This window comes from Pinus tabuliformis, chromosome 6, assembly GCF_031772625.1.
Source record: "Pinus tabuliformis cultivar Carrire ecotype Pingquan chromosome 6, CPIR1, whole genome shotgun sequence".
NCBI classification, from domain to species: domain Eukaryota; kingdom Viridiplantae; phylum Streptophyta; class Pinopsida; order Pinales; family Pinaceae; genus Pinus; species Pinus tabuliformis.
Genome location: NC_142292.1, coordinates 1529528565 through 1529541975, shown reverse-complemented (window position 1 = coordinate 1529541975; position 13411 = coordinate 1529528565).

The window sequence follows — 13411 nt, the reverse complement described above, 5'->3', positions numbered from 1 at the left end:
AAAAACAAAAGTGTTTTTCCTTTGGAGAAGGAACAACAAACCCCAAAAGTGTTGTTCCTTTGGAAAAGGAACAACAAAAAAACGCAAGTAAGTGCTGATCCTTTGGAAAAGGAACAACAAAAACAAAAAACGCAAGTGTCGTTCCTTTGGAAAAGGAACAACAAAAACCAAAAGCGCTATTCTTTTGGAAAAGGAGCAGCAAAAAAACAAAAGTGTTGTTCCTTTGGAAAAGGAACAACAAAAACGCAAGTGTCGTTCCTTTGGAAAAGGAACAACGAAGTGAAAAAGGAACAACAAAAATGCAAGTGTCGTTCCTTTGGAAAAGGAACAACGAAGTGAAAAAGGAACAGCTAATACAAAAAGTATTGTTCTTCTGGAAGAGGAACAACAAAACGAAAGTGTTGTTCCTTTGGAAAAGGAACAACAGAAAAACAAAAGTGAACACAAATGCTGTCCCTTTGGAAAAGGAACAGAAAAAAAACAGTGTTGTCCTTTTTAAAAAAGGGACAGCAGAAAAATGCAAGCTAAAAGAAAGGAATCAGTAAGATAGTGAAGGTGTTGTTCCTTCTAAAAGGAACAACAAAAGCAATAGAATTGCTGATCCTTCGAAAAGGAACAACAAAGTGCAAAAAATATATACAGAGGATAATTTATGCTAACAAAGCAAAAGAATTATGTACAAAATGTAAAAACAGTTAAATCACTTTAATGAACCAGAGGTGAGGAAGATTTCTCTTCCTCCACCAAAATTTGCATGTCGAAGTCTTTGCGGAGTTGCTGGTAGAAGGATTCCCGAGTAAGTGGTTTGTGGTATAGTCGAACTCGGTGGCCGTTTGCCTTGAAGGTATGTCCAAATCCGTCAATGGTGATTAGGGTAAGGGTGCCATTATCATGTACCTTTTGGATTTCGTATGGCCCCAGCCAACGAGTCTGAAGCTTCCCGGGAAAATCCTGAAACCTGGAATCGTATAAGAGCGCCCAATCTCCTTCGCGGAAGACTTTCTTTTTAATGAGAGCGTCATGCCATTTAGCTCGTTGCTGTTGGATTAATGCAGTGTGTTGAAGGGCAGAGAGCCTGATCTCATCTAGCTCATTGATCTGTTGTAGTCTATTAATATGTGCCTCGTTTAGATCTAGACCAACTTCTTGTGCTATTCACAATGTTTGGATTTCGAATTCTATGGGAAAAATGGGTTCCTTTCCGAATACCAATTGGTATGGTGAATAGTCAGTAGTGCTTCTCCATGTTGTTCTGTAAGCCCACAAGGCTTTTGGTAATCTTGCAGCCCAATCGTGTCTATGTGGCATAATGGTTTTTGTCCAGATTACTTCTATTATTTTATTGTTGCTTTATACTTGATCGTTTTCCTGTGGGTGGTATGGAGTAGTAATTTTATGCTGGATATGATAGTTTTTTAGTGTTGCGGCAATCTTGTTACCAGCAAACTGTGGTCCACCATCTGTAATTATGTTTCTTAGAAGCCCATATTGCACAAATATATGAAACAGGAACTGTATGACGGAAGCCTCTATAGCTCTCGGCAATGCCTTTGCTTCAACCCATTTGGTGACATATTCTGTTGCCACCAGAATATATGTTTTTTGGTTCGAGGATGGCTTAATTGGACCAAAAAAATTGAGTGCTCATTGCTCGAATGGTTCAATAACCAGCTGTGGATTTAGGGGCATTTCGTCAGACTGACCAGGGCATCCTGTTCTTTGGCAACTGTCACAAGCTTGAACGGACTTCTTTGCATCTTTGGAGATCGTAGGCCAATAATACCCTGTTTGCAACACGTTATGTCCAGTTCTCCGATCGGAAAAGTGTCCGCCACATGGTCCGTCGTGACAAGATTTCAAAATGTCAAAAATTTCATCCTCCCGGATGCATATCCTGATGTGCATATCTGCTCCTATATGGAATAGGTAGCCCCCAATCCAGGAAAATCGAGCACTTCGCTGGACAATCTGTTTTCATTCATTGGGGGTCAGATGTTTTGGTAATTTTCCTACTGCTAAGTAATTTGCAACATCAGCATACCAGGGTGTTTTAACAGTGACAACGAACAAATGCTCATCTGGAAATTAATCTTCAACTGCTGCTGCATCCGCAGGTTTGGGCATCCGTGAGAGAAAGTCAGCTACAAGATTTTATTTTCCAGGGCAGTCCATGATTGTGATATCAAATTCCTGCAATAAAATCACCATCTGGTTATTCTACCATTTGTGATTGGTTTATTTGCTAAATACTTTATGGCAGAGTGATCTGTATACAAGATAACAAGATATCCAGTAATGTAATGCCTAAACTTATTGACATCATGTATTACAGCTAGAAATTCATTTTCAGTAACGGTATAATTCAATTCAGTATGGGATAAGTTCTTGCTAATATAATAAATTGCATATGGTTTTTTATCTTCTTCCTACCCAAGGATTGCTCCAATAGCTGTATCTTAGGCATCTGATGAAATTTGAAATGGCAGGTCCCAATTTGGTCCTCTAAGGACTGGGGCTGTTGACACAAGATTCTTCAGATCCTGGAAAGCACGGTCACATTTTTTTGTCCAAAGAAAGTCAACATTACCTGCCAATGCATATAGAGGTGCATCAATATGCGAAAAATATTCTATAAATCTTCTATAGTAACTAGAAAATCCAAGAAAATTGCGTACCTCTGTTTGAGTGCTGGGAGTGGGAATTAGTAAAATTATTTGAATTTTGGCTGGGTCTACCTGTATGCTAGTTGCTGAGATATAATGGCCTAGAATAAGTCCTTCAGTCATCATCATATAACATTTTTCATGGCTCAAACAGAGCCTAGTGGCGATGCAGCGCTGGAGAAATTTTTCTAGTGTGTCTAATGCTGGATCAAAATCGTCTCTGTATGGTGTAAAATCATCCATGTATACTTCGAGTCCTTCATTTATTAAGTCTGAAAAGATGCTGAGGATAGCCGTTTGAAATGTTGCAGGAGCATTGCATAAGCCAAAAGGTAGAACTCTATAGGCAAATGTTCCCCAAGGACAAGTAAAAGTGGTTTTGTCTTGGTCTTCAGGGGCAATCTGAATTTGATTGTATCCACTGAAGCCATCTAAGAAATAAAAGAATTTCTTTCATGCCAGAGTGTCTAATACTTGGTTAATTAATGGAAGGGGAAAGTGGTCTTTTTGTGTTGCTTTATTTAGTTCTCTATAATCTACAAAAATCCTCCACTTCCCATTCTTCTTTGGTACCACGACAAGTGGAGAGACCCATTTACTATTGGAGATAGAATAGATGAAGTTCACATCCAAAAGTTTTTGAAGTTCAGCTTTTACAATGTCTTTTAGGTGAGGATTAAGTCTCCTTTGTGGTTGGCGAACAGGTCTCACATCTTTTTCTATGTAAATGTGGTGTGTACATAATTGGGGATCAATTCCTTTCATATCAAGATAGTCCCATGCAAATGCTTCTTTGTATTTCCTTAGTAGTTGGATGAGCTTCTCTTCTTGTTCGGGAGTCAGGTTGGCATTAATGTTTAAAGTCTTTCCTGGGTCAATTTCTACAATTTTACTATTTGAGACAGAGGTAGTAGGTATTGTTTAATTGTGCGTATCTTTAAGAGGATCTTCTTCTAATTCATTATCAAATGCTGCTTCTATCATGTGACATTGTATGCGGGATCTGGTTTCAGTTTGGCTAATAAAATTGTTAATGGCATCATCTTCTGTTTGGTCTTTGAAATCGAGGGCCTCTTCTATGGTTAATGGAGATCTAATATTTTCGGTAAGGTATGATACATGATGCTTGTTAGTTTTTATTATTGTGACACTTGGCTACGCTGGGGGATATAAAGCTAGATTCTTGATATTTTCCCCCCTAGCTATGGTCATACTGCCTTGTCAGCAGCCAATATAAGCATCGACAGTTGCAAGCCAAGGTCTGCCTAAAATCAACGGATGTCCATCAAGTCGGTTTTTGGGGTTTATTATCAGAAAATCGGCCGGATACTCCCAGGAGTCAACAGATACCATGACATCATGTAGTGTGCCTTCTGGCCGAACCACAGATCGGTCAGCCAGTTCTAATAAAGTGGAGGTCGGTTCTACTGATGTAATGCCTAGTTTTTGGCAAGTGGTGGTTGTTAAGATATTAATTGCAGCTCCTAGATCAACTAAGGCATTTGAGAAGGTATGTCCATTGATTTGTACAGTTACTGTTGGATTTCCTGGGTCTTCGTATTTAATGGGTGTTTCTTTCCATGATAATAAATCGGATAGAGTGCCAGCTACTTGGACTTTTGGGTTGCTTGTTATTTTCCTCCTTGGTTTCTTTATACATAACTCTTTGATAGTCTTTGCATATATCGGAATGTCTTGAATGGCTTGGAGGAGTGGGATTTTTATATACAAGTTTTTTAGTTCTCCCAAAATGTCAAAATCAGAGTATTGTATAGGTCGAGGTATAATTAGGCGTTCTGGGAATGGAGGAGAGGATGTGGTTGTTGGATTATGAATTTTTTGTCTGGTCATTTCCTCTTCTTGTGGCGGTTGTTCCAAAGGTAATTGATTTTCAACTTGAGCTGTTTTATCTCCCTCTATTTCAATGATATGCCCGGATCTTAATTGAAAATCATTACACTCCCTTAGATCGGTTCCTACCTCTGGTGTCTCAATTATTTGAATAGATTGGACCGGTCTATTACTTGGATTGGGGTTGGGTTGGGTTGGGAGTTGCGGTCTTAAGTTAGGCTGGGGGTTTTGTTGTAATGCTAGTAGTGAAGGTTGAGGGAGTGGGATGGTTCCTACTGGCTGATTCATCGGTCTTTGCCAGTTTGTCTGCCAGGCTTGACTCTGTGAAGTAGGAGGAGTCCATTGTGCTGGATATGCATTGTTTTTCCAATACGGTGGGGTATAGGGAAAATTTGGCCAATTGGGTTGGCTTGCTTGATTCGGCCACGGAGATGATGAAGGAAATGATTGTTGTGATCAATTCGGGAAGGGAGGTTGATTTTGCCACATTGTATTATATTGTTGAGCATGATATTGTGGAGGCTGAAAAAAAGAAGTTGTCTGAAAACATACTTGATTGTCGCCGCTGCCATTCACGACGCTGATTAAGTAGATACACCGATTCTGGCTCTTCTTCTACTTCCTTGTATACTGCTTTCAATCCAGGAAGTGAGGGGTAGCTCTCTGTGGAGTGGTCTTTTGTACAAATGGCACAAACTTGGATTGCATCTAATGGACACTCCTTATGGCTGTGTTTCTTTCTGCATCTGGGATAGAAGATTGCCAAATTATGTTTTGCTTCTGCTTGCTTTTGTTTGGCCTGCATAATATCAAGTTGTGTTGTCAGTGTCCCCAATATGTCAGTTTTAAAATTTTCTAATAAATTTCCAATTTATGCACGAGTTACTCCTTCTGCCAAAGTTCTGTTATCTCTTGCAAACCGATCATGTTCTGCTGGTATTAGTCTTGTGTTGCCTCTCGAGCTCCTGATACATAAATTAATAATATCAGCAAAATTTTCCTGATAAATATCTCTTTTTCCCATAATATTTAGTATTTCAATCCATTGTTCCTTCATTCCCCTAATTAATGTTGTTTTTAATACATTATTAGGTAAGGGTAATGATGCATAAGGAGATCTTTGAAGATTGTACTGGAAACGCTCTACATATTCTTTTAATGTTTCATTTGGTCTAGCTATCATCTTAAATATTTCATCTTTTAACTCTCTAGACCTGCAATAATCCTGATATTTTTTTTAGAAAATATTCTTTCATTTGGTCCCAGTTATTTATAACACCACCAACTAATCCCATAAACCATCTTAGAGCAGCCCCTTTTAATGTGGAGGGAAATAATTTCAGTTTCTGGGGGTCGGTGGTATAGTCATATCCTCTACACAACACGTCAAATTCGAAAAAAAAGGAACCAAATCTTCAGATGTAAGGCCATGGAATGTAGGGATATGATGGAGAGGAATTGCTTTCATAGGTGCATTAGTTGCAGTATCCACATTGGGGTATTGTAGTGTAGAGGTTTGGGTGTTTGGCTACTTCTGGGCCATTTGGTCAAATATATGCCAATAACCTTCTGAGATATCTAGGAGGGTATTCCTAGGTTATCGAGGGGGAATGGCTTTAATGGGAATGGCCTTAACAACACTTCCTTTATCTGGGATGATGAGAGTCTCTAATGTCTGGGGAGGTTCAGGTTCTTGAATTTCTTCAACTTCGTTATAAATGATTTTTGCAGCACTTCCCTTATCTGGGCTACTTAATGGCTGTATTACCCCAAGAGGATATTTTGGTTCTCCAGTTTCCCCTGTTTCTCCTCTTCCTTGACAAAGATTGCTAAGGTTCCCTTCTTGCAATTATTTTGGGCTAGAATTTTCAATTTCTTGGAAATCTTGCTCTTCGGTTTGACTGTGCACCTCAGTAAAGGCTACAGATGGTGATCCTGTGGCTTGAAGGGAACTAGTAGGCTGTCTAGAAGCAACTTTTCTAGGTCCTACTGAAGGCTGAGATTCTGCTTTTTTAAGGATTTCGTCTATAAAGGTCGATCAGCCAAGGGTCACTGACCCCTTAGCTTTATCGGGCTTGGGTAGAGGTTTGGGATTCTTTTCAGGCTTTTTCTGCTTAGTCATGCACTCAAATCAATTGCTAAGTTCTAATTAAACAAAATAGCAACAAATATGCAGGAAAGCGGGCAGGGGAGAAGGGCTATTACATACTCCACACGCAGGTTCTTACTTTTCGTTTTTAAAACCCATTTCTTTCCTAACAGGTTCTTACACTACTCTGGAAAAGAAACAAATGGATACACTCTTCCCTAGCAACGACGCCAAAATGTCGAACCGTAAAAAGGGTCTTTTTCACCTCTATTTACCTCACATTAACTTATCAATCCAGGAACGATTTGTTATCTCAAAGAGTGTACTCAGTTTGAGGCGGTCATTTGTCAGAGTAATGCTAGTAGTATAGTGCTCAAGAAAATACAAGAGTAAACGGATGCTTAAAATAAGATCTACTTACAGCAAAGCACTTTAAGACTTAAATCATGCATTTAGAAGACTAAGTAAATTATCAGTCAAGGGTACAGTAACAATAACTCATCCCTCTGTAAATTGATGTAACTGAAGACAATCAAGGAACAGATCATCAACCTGGGAACTAGACAACGAATGTCAATGCTCACTACAGTTTCAGATCGTTCAACGCAATGGCAATGCAAATAACAGGAAATGGAACAACAACTATAATTGAAACAACAACTAGGAAATGGAACAACAACTAGTCTTGATAAACAACGAAACCTTACTCTAAGGAAATAAAGGCAGCAATCGTATTCTACAGAAATCAAAGAGCAATCCTTACTCTAAGAATAAATCGGATAGCAAATGGAAATAGAACGGAAACCAACTAGAAATGAAATATATAACAACGCTTAGAGAAAATTGTGAATGTACAGTAAACCGAAATAAATAACACACACAGCACACGTTGATATTGAGAGAAACAATAATCTGACTCCGATACCACAAATATTAATCTCAATTATAAAGGATAACGATCGCAATTCGTAATGGAACAACAATGACAATTGAACAACAATCGTAATTAAGTATAAACCATAGATGAACACAATAATACCAACTTAAGACTATTACAGCCCGATTACTCTGTAATTGAACAACAATAGCATTCTGTAAAGAACAATAATGTTACATCAATGATTTAAAGGAACAACAATGCGTTATAAAGTCAGAATGAACAATATGACATTCCTATTACAGAGAATGATATTGTAAATATAACAGAGTTGTGACATAAAATAACAAAACACACAAAACTACAGATCAAAGCTGATAATGAAAACCACGCACGAATTAAAGATAATGGCACAAGAGCAAGTGTTCCACCAGGGCCGGGCCCTTAGCCTCCAGGGATACACTGCTTGAGATTATTCCATGATCAAAGATGGAACAACAACCGGATTTATATTAAAGCATCCAAACAAAGTTACAGTGGATCACTTCTCAGCGAGAGTCGATGATCAAAGTTTTAAATACAACAAGAAATTACATAAGAGTAACAACAACCGGTCCCCTGGGCTAGCAGTGCTGCCTCTTTTTATAACAGCCGAGTGAAGATATCAATGATGAAAAAATAGTTAAGATTTTGATCCCTCAGGATCAAAGGATCTTGAGGGATTCGCCAAATTGTTAATTCCAGTTATCCCTTTGTTCTCTTGTGCCGATTCGATATCTCCTTTTCCTTTCCTTGGCTGATATGCTTCAGTTTAGATCGCCTTGTTTGCATATTTTTTCCTGCCACAGGGACAACAGTTAACTTTGCCCTGTCTTTTTCCTTGGGACGACAATCTTTCGTTTTTTCCTTTTTCTGCATAAGAAAATGACGATTATTAGTTATTTTGCATTACATACAAATCTCATAGATTTTGCCATAATTTCTTATTATTTACCTAGTTCACGATGCAAAGGGATTATGAGTTGTTAAAGAAAAGATGACAAAACAATCAACAAAACATACCTTCTTCAGTAATCCACAGTGGATTTTTCAATGTTTTTAGTGTATTTCTCTATGTAAACAGAGAAACGTGGTCCCGGGGGTTTCAACCACACCAGTGGTCCTTTCCGTTTAAAAACAGGTGGCCACCATACCTGAAGGTGTTTTACAATGGTTGTTTAATGCTCAGAGGGGATTTGAACAGACAGAGACCGAGAGCCAGAGAGCCCGAAAGGGGAGACGAACAGACAAGCGCCGATAGGCTTAAAATCCACTCAATGTCAGAAATAGAGGAGGCAGTTGCTGAGACAGAGAGAAAGCAAAAGATAGAGAGAAAGAGGGAGAGTTTTGTGTACTCTTGTAGACTTGAGGATTTCAAGTAAATCCCTATTGTTTTGTCACTGTTGTGTTGAGACTCAATTTGAGCTCACACTTGTAATAATCTGCTCTTGAAGACATAATAGAGAGGTCACCACTGAAAGCTGGACCAGGAGATGTAGCTAGGAAGTCTGGTGAACTCCTTGATTATTTTTTGTGTTGATGTGTGTGCCTGTTATGTTTTTCTAACTGCTCATTGTCTATATTATTCGCAATATTTTCGATCCATTGCACTAAGTAATACAGGCATTCCTGCACATGAGTCTGTAATACCTTAATATTATTTTAAGCTCTCATTTTCAGATCATTTTGGCATGGTGTTTTTTGCTAGAGCTAGTCGAGTTCCCAAGGTCTGATGTGAGTTTTTTCTGAGCCAAAATTCCAGCACTTTTGAGGCCTGATCAAAGGAAATATTTGGGTCCTCTAAGGCACATTTTCGGTTTGTTCTTAGGCCACTTCTAAGGCTAATTTTGAGGCAGCGATGACCTTGGGTTGAGGCATACATTCCTTGAAAAGATCGAGTTCTTGAAGTAGAATCCTGAGGCAATGCTAGAAAAGTTTCAGTACAAGGATATTTGAAGTTAAAGTCAGGTCTAATTAATCAACAATCTCGAAGATAGTTCTATGGGCATATATCAGCAGAGACTTCAGCAAAATATTATGTCATTGTAAGTGGGCCATTATCCTTAGTACGAGAGCCCACCATTACTTCTTCTATCTTTTATTTTTAGGGTGATTGGGTGGTGCAAGGCATAGATTGAAGTCTTGATCTAGGTGGATATTGGTGGCCCCCCACCTATTCCACCTAGACCTCCAGTCAATTTCCTTTGTTTCCTTGTTTATTTTAGTATTTACTATTTTTAGCAATTTTTCAGGTCTTGAACTTCCAAAGCAGTTTTGACCCCCTAAACGACATTTTTTTGAGGTTCGCAGTAGGATCATAGCCGTAGGAAAGGGCCTACCACAAATCCTATAGTACTCGAAGAGAGCTTTCCAATAAGGTATTGTATGCGCAAAACATAGATAATATGACCAAGTTACGACCCCGAGAAGTTGGCTACCCAACTAACCCCAATAGGACCCACAAACTCTTGGCATTACATCTCCTGCGGTTAGGGGTTTGGTTGTTTAGGCTTTTCCCTGGTTGTTAATTAATAAATAGGCCCTTGAGCCTCATTGTAACATAGTTCAGAGGCATGTAACCGCCACATCTCTTCTTAGAGATAAGCTACCATCGCTCGAGCTAGTTTATTTCCATTCTGTTTGTAAGCATTTTTTAGTATTATGGTATTAATGAAATGAAGTGTTATTTCTGTTGCATCTCTATATTTATGGTTATATCTGTAATTTTTTGTGTTCCTCTCTAAGTTTGGATAAGTGTTATCAGAGTGGTCTGCTCTTTCTCTATTTTTCTTTGCATGCAACGAGGTCAAGGTATAAGGAGTTAGGGTTCGATCTCGTTGAATCTTCGCAAGAGTAACCTCCAAACCCTGAAAACCTCCTATGGTGGAAGAAAATAAAGTCATGGGGCAGGAGATCCTATCAAAATATTTCTCAAAGAAGCCCTCAAGAGACAAAGAAATGCGACAATGGATAACTTTGCTCAGATCCTCTGACAACTACCCACAAGCGATGCTTTTTCATCTAGTAGCCACTCTAGAGGCACCACCCCTTTTAAGGTACAAGTGAACTTTGATATTCCCATATTTGAGGGATAGATAGATGCAGACGCCATAGATAAATGGTTGAATTTGTTGGAAGGACATTTTTCGACGAGTGAAATTTCCAATCGGGAAAATAATATTTTTGCACTTTTCAAAGCCACCCACACATCAAGGACTGGTGGGAAACCTACTGTGAAAAAAGGATGAGAGGGAATCCTCACTATTTTCAGCCACACCCACTTGGGAATATTTCTGAGATGCCATCAAGGAACAATATTACCCCGTCGATAGCTATGAAGATAAATACATAAAGTGCACCACACTACAGCAGGGAAGGGACCAAGATGTGTTGGAGTTCACAAATGCTTTCCATACCCTCCACACGAAGTTGGTTATCAAGGATTTTGAGTGGGCATTTAGTACTCAAGTATCGCGACTGTCTACACAAGTACATCTAGGATGAGATGGAGGTCCTGGAAATCTCCTTGTTTGGCACAAAATACTGATACACTGTCAAGATTGAGCATAAGTTTAAACAAAAGAAGTGCGACTTTGGATCTGTGAATTTGAACCAAGAAAAAGGTGCCCCTAAACCATAGAGAAAAGACCAAATCCAAGGCAAAGCGACCCAGGACAACTTGCCGCGGCCGCAAGCAAAGAAAACCACCACGAAGGCAAAGGAGGACACGTGAAAATGGTGTGAGTTCCATAAGAGCTCCACTCACAACACAAGTGAGTGCCAGGCCAAGCAATCACTAGTGGCCGAGCTGAAGGCTTTCAATTCAGACGTATGTTCCAACTCTGAGTCAGAACCCGATAAGGGGAATGACAAAGGGAAGTAGATCATTGACATGAAGCCTAGTGCCATTGTGGCCACCACCAAGATCTATAACAATGAGCCTGAAGATCTAGAGGAGGGGGAATGCCTCTTCCACTCACAAATGTGGATGAAGGGTTCTCCGCTGCAGTTCATTGTCGACAATGGGAGCCAAAAGAACCTCATTTCAACAGATATCTTGAAGTGGTTGGGCCTACCAACGACAACACATCTACAACCGTACACCATCAGGTGACTTCATCAAGGATGAGATCTTTGCATCAACCAACAGTGTCGCCTTCCCTACAACATCAAGCCCTTCACGGATGAGGTACTGTGTGATGTTGCTCCTCTTGAAGTTTGTGATGTATTATTAGGACAACCATACTTGTGGAAGCGACATGTTGTATATGAGTCTAGACCTCGTTCTGTGATTATTACTTTGGGTAATAAGTTGTACAGGATACCGAAGGTAGCCCCACCTACCACCATCTCTTTGATCACTACAAAGCAATGCAGTAAGATCATTTCCCGGACTAGGAAATTTGTTTTCCTTATGATTCGCCTTTATGGCAAGAAGAAGGTTGTGGCCACAACTTCCAGTCAGGGTTCCTCCGCACAACAACAACAGATGGAAAAGGTCATGGAGGAGTATAAAGACATTTTCGCCTCACCTATAGGGTTACCTCTGCATTGTCAAGTCAAGCACTCCATTGATCTGACCCCAGGTGCGCCACTACCCAATGGAATGATCTATCGACGCTCTATTTTGGAGAATGATGATATCAAGAAGTAGATCCAAGAGCTGTTGTAGAAAGGGCACATCAGGCCAAGCTTGTTGAGATTGCAACAAGATGATGGAGCTTAGTGAAAAGAGTCGCCTTCACTAAGTGGGCCCGCAGGCTATTTTTGGCGCAAGTCTATTTTTAGACTATGTCTATTTTTAGACATATGGATCATGTCTATGTTTATGGATGATTGATCAAGTTGGGAAAATAGATGGACTTCTATTTTTGATGAAAGTGTGAGTGATCAAGTCTATTTTTAGACTGGCTGTCAAAAATAGAAAAGTCAAATATTATTATCTCACAATAATATTTGGACTATAAACTTAATCTTATTCTCTTGGAGCACTTCAGTTTGAGCTACGGAAGTGGCACATGCAGCTGTCAGAAGGAAATTCGTTTTTCTTATGAGTCAGTTGAGTTGTTGCATGCATGACTTCAGTTAGAACTCAAGTGAGTTGAGTTTAGTGGACTGGAGGTACAGTTGATGGAGTTGTGTTCAGTTTAACTTAGTTAAACTGGTTGTAGTTAGTCTAACTGCAGATAGACTAATGATGAGTTGTTAAACTAATTATTAACTCATAATACAACTAAAGAATACATCAGTTAACTCAGTTGCATGTCAGTGCATGTTCAGTTCAACAGGGACAGGTGGTAGAGAATCAGATTGCTATCAGTTGTGACTATAGTTGTGCACCAGATCTTGCACAATCAAAGGATTGAGTATGCCAATGAGTTTGCTCACATATTTGGCCCGCATTTTAGCCTTTGCTCACGTCCACAAAGAGTGAGTGACTATTTTGCAGGTGAAAATCGAGTTTGGGAAGCAATTCTCATCAGTTCTTGAGCAGGTATTGAGCAGTGGAGGCAGGCAAGCAGTGGAAGAGATTTGGAGATCAGATCTGAGCTGTATTGTGTGTAACAGAGGTGGAGATACTTGTGAGAAGTATTATGCTGTGTAATGTTACATGACTCAATCATTAATATATAGATAGTGTGGGGTTTTTAGCGAGATGCTTTCCCCGTGATACATACTGTGTTAATGTGTGAATGCTCTTGATGTTTTATTGTTATTGATGCTGCTATATTCTTGATCAACGTAGAGGAGCTTATGTATTGTGTATGTTTTCCGCATTAGTACATGATCAGGATAATCTCCATTGAATATGTGTTAAATTATTCAAAATTTCTACATGGTATCGGAGCAGCTTGATTTGTAGAAGAGATTTTTACAGGATATCAAGCGAGG